The sequence below is a fragment of the Geospiza fortis genome, unplaced genomic scaffold (genome assembly GCF_000277835.1).
Source record: "Geospiza fortis unplaced genomic scaffold, GeoFor_1.0 scaffold112, whole genome shotgun sequence".
Lineage (NCBI taxonomy): Eukaryota > Metazoa > Chordata > Aves > Passeriformes > Thraupidae > Geospiza > Geospiza fortis.
Window position 1 is genome coordinate 8815257 of NW_005054298.1, and position 3993 is coordinate 8819249.

The 3993-nt window shown below is 39.6% G+C and overlaps 1 protein-coding gene across 1 annotated transcript in view; it reads left to right on the plus strand.

Moving 5' to 3' along the window:
• The window catches only part of ADCY5 (adenylate cyclase 5), a 213845-nt gene that overhangs the window by 6330 nt on the left and 203522 nt on the right, over positions 1-3993 (plus strand). The window lies entirely within an intron of this gene.

The window sequence follows — 3993 nt, forward strand, 5'->3', positions numbered from 1 at the left end:
TTTTGAAGGAATAAACTGCTGACAAAGGTGTAAAACTCCTACAGAAAGATGTAAAATTCCTATAGAAAGATGTAAAACTCCTACTGTTGTGCTCTGAGCTTCGTGCAGCCTCCATGAGTCCACTCAATACAGACTTTTCAGTCCTGTTCATTGCTTTGCTGCTATCCAAAGGTGAGCAGGTAAAGCTGCTACAGTTAACAAATGAGCTGCTCTGTTCACAACCTGTGCCAAGAACTGGAATCCTTGGCTGTTTTCTTAATGTCAGGATGATGTGAACTCCCTGGAATGACCACATGAATTACGTACATTATGGTGAATTTCATGATCCAGTCCTCCTGTATTGCAAATGTGCACATGGAGATCTGTACCCCAGATTTGCTTGGACTAAACAGCATGGGCATGCAGGATATATTATGTCTACATTTGGGGAAAAATATGGGTGCTGCTGTGAAAACACTGATAAATGTGATTCAATAAGCACCTTGTCTTGCTAGGCTTCTTGTGTATCCCTAAAAAAACCCCAAAGTCAGTAATGAGTCAGATTGTTTTGGGTTGGGCTTTTTGTTTATTTTTTAAGTCACTGTGGTTTTGTTTTTTCACTATTTTCTCACTTCTGGTTCTATTCATTTTGAATCATCAGATGATTGGGAGATGGCTGGTGTGGAGCAAGAGAATTTGTAACAGCAGCTTGTTCAGTTTGAGTATTTCATGGCTCCAAGCTGGACTGTGTGATTATCTCTTGGTTTCAGAGGGCTGCTTTGGCTATTCCAACATTCTGGATTTAATGCTTCCATGAATCTTGGAGTCCCTGAAGACCATGAAGAGTGAAATGTGACACAGATGTTCTGAGGTCACTATCTAGTTGGTATTCCCTATGTAAAGTAAATAATGGAAAGAAAGAATGCTAATGTTTGTCTACTGCACCTGTTGTAATAATAATAAAGTAAAAAATGTTTTTATACAAATTATGAGACTACATGTGAAACCAGAATTTATGTGAACTTGTATGTTGAAGAAGTTTAGATCTGCCACAGTAGATCTCTGTTGACTCCCTCATGGCTTCCTGAAGGTTCTTGAGGAGGTGAAATCATTTGAGTGATTTTGTGCAAATGTTCCCTGAGTCTTCCATGTGTTTACTTCTATTTAGGTATTATTTAAACCAGATAAATACTTTTTTTGAAAAAGAGGCATGGTTCATTTTTAATCCAGAATTTTACTAAGATATTATTGAAGGTACTGAATTGATTTTTGCCCAAATACCCCACCCACAAAGAATTTATTTAAAAAAAAAAAAAAAAGCTTTTATGATGGGGCAGGTAAAATTTGTGAAGACTAGGCTAGACTGGAAGGTGCAACATTAGCCTTTCAGAATAAGGAACAGGAAGTTTCTCTGTTTTTCTACACAGTATTGTGATATTTGTTGATCTCTCAACAAAGTAAATATTCTCATTTTATATGGACTTCTATGCAAAGCACACCTATTGATTAAGGTCATAATTTGTACATAGCCATGTGGGAACTGAGATACAGAAGCTCCTCAGTTTTACACTCATCCTTCAGAAAATGGCTGGGCTTAGTTGTGAAAGAAAAAGGCATCTCCTATCTATGTATAATTCATTAACAAAATATGATTGCCTGAATGTTCTTGTAGTAAGTGCTAGGCATTTTAAAATGACTTCACAGCCATCCAGAATATGCAGTGTTTTGCTTTCGTGCATAATTTTTAGGGTGAGACAAACATTGTATCTTACTACCATTTGTCATGAGGTTCCTGAATTAGAAACAAGAGGCAGGGCTTGAAGAAACTCCATGTTAGAAGGAAAGCTGTAGATAAGCTGTCTGTATTATGGTCTGTATCCTTAATATTAAAATATCCTGCTTTTTGCTTTTGTTCTACTACTGTTCTATGTCATCCAGTATCATCATCAGCTAGAAGTGGGCATTAGAGATTTTTACTATCCATGTGGAATCTTACATCTTTATCATAGCCCTGTATGTCCTCATTGTGTGAGATACCCATTTAGTTGGTGCTACTCATAGCTTCTGAGACACTTTTTAGCTTCTTAACATCCTTGTTGTTTTCACAAGTTATGGATTTTCTGCACAATCTCTTCCAAATGCTTCTTTACCCCTCTTTAAACTCAACACCTTGTATTTATCTATCTGTTTCTAAAGTTACAAACTTTTGGTTGAAGACTTGTTTTCCCCTGTAGCAAGGACAAAACTTTTTTCCCCTCTGGCTGAATTTTTTTTTAACACCCTGAAATTGATTAAGCACCAATTCTTATGACATTTCAGAAAAGCAAAACTGTATGTCATACAAAATGGCATTGTGAAAAGAAACATGAATGGTACTCTAGAACTGAAACTACCATTCCCCTGGTACCTCTGTATATAAACTTCCTGGAGAAGGGGCTGTAGCTTACTGTCACTGGAGTCCTGCCTATGATTCAGGCTTCCAGAGGCTTCCATGATGCAAAAGATAAGTAAAACCTCATTCAGACCCAGTGGTGAAACATAAAAAAATTGCTTGGTCTGTTACCTGGGCAATGCTTTGTTGATATCTAGAACGAAATGTAACAAGATGTGGATGTTGAATGTGCTTGGTTCTTACACATGCCTTCATAGTAACTTTCTGTGAAGCAGAATTAATTTTGGGGTCACCAATTTTGTGGATCACCTTTCTTCTTTTACTTGATTTTAGTATGAAAAAGTGAGATCTTTTACTGCTGGCTTTGAGAGAAGGACTCCAAAGTGGGACTTTGTGTACAAAACAAAAAGACCTGTCCCAGTTTACAGCTCACTGAAGAATTGTTTCACTGTCTTTATCCCTTGGGTTCAGGCACTGTTCAGACAGAGTAAGCAACTACACAATAATTCTTGAGTGTTGTTCTACTCAAGCAGAACAAAAGTAGTGTATGGATAGTGACAGTGTTGTATAATATCACAAGAAATAATATCTGAAGGGCAGTGATATTTATATATAAAAATGGCTCCTCGTGGGAAGCAGACTGTAAGTCCAGTTGTGATCAGCTGCAGTATGTAGCATCTGTCAGGAAAGTGCCCTGTAAGTGAGCCCCACTGTAATAGCTGTATGGTTTTAGGGAAAATCTTTAACTGTGAATTCCTGGTAAATAAAAGATGCTCTATGGAAGAAGCTGCTGAAAATTCAGCATATGGTTTTATAAACCACTGAAATGCACAGAGGCCTAAATTGCTGTAGTTTGTGGAGTTACTTGCACGTGTAAAGGACACATGAAGGGCTTCTGTTTGGAAGGTTATCCGGTTTGGCTTTTTTCCCCCAACTGTGTCCAGCAATATATCCTCTCTACAAACGTTGCTTATCTCTGTCCCTTGATGACCACAGCTTCAGCACTACGACTGCTGGGGACTACTTGTGAGCAGGGATTTCCAATGTTTGATCAAACATCTAGACCATTTCCAGTTTCAGCAACTTAAGCCAAGCAGTTATCTGATTTGACAGCTTGTTTTTAATAAAACATGATGCAGAACATCAAGCAATAATATTATTCTTAGTACATATGATGCTTACCTTCAAAACACTGTAAAACATTAATTGGCTCACTTGCATCTGCAGAAAGAGTGGTTCACTTGAAAGAACTTTGTGGAAAAGTCTGGAGATAGAAACTTGCTGGGAACTGCTGTGGTATGGTCATGCCGCACTCCCAGGTTAGGGGACATGCCATAAAACGGTGTCACAGCGCTGCCGGGTGAAGCTGAGGGCTGTAGCTTAAGTGGTTGAAGAAACAAGGTAAACCTACCTGTGCGTGTATTTTACCCTTACTTTCTGCGTTAAGGTGGGTCCAGTAACAGGTGCTGCTGCTGTGAGAGGATTTTCTGCGGCTTGATTTTCCTCTGTTCGCCAGTTCGGCCCCGGTGCTTGATGCCCCAGCAGCTTGCCGGACGCAGGAGCTGGGATGCAGCGCCCGGAGCGGCCCCGCTCGCCCCGAGCGGCGCTGCCGGGGGCGGCCC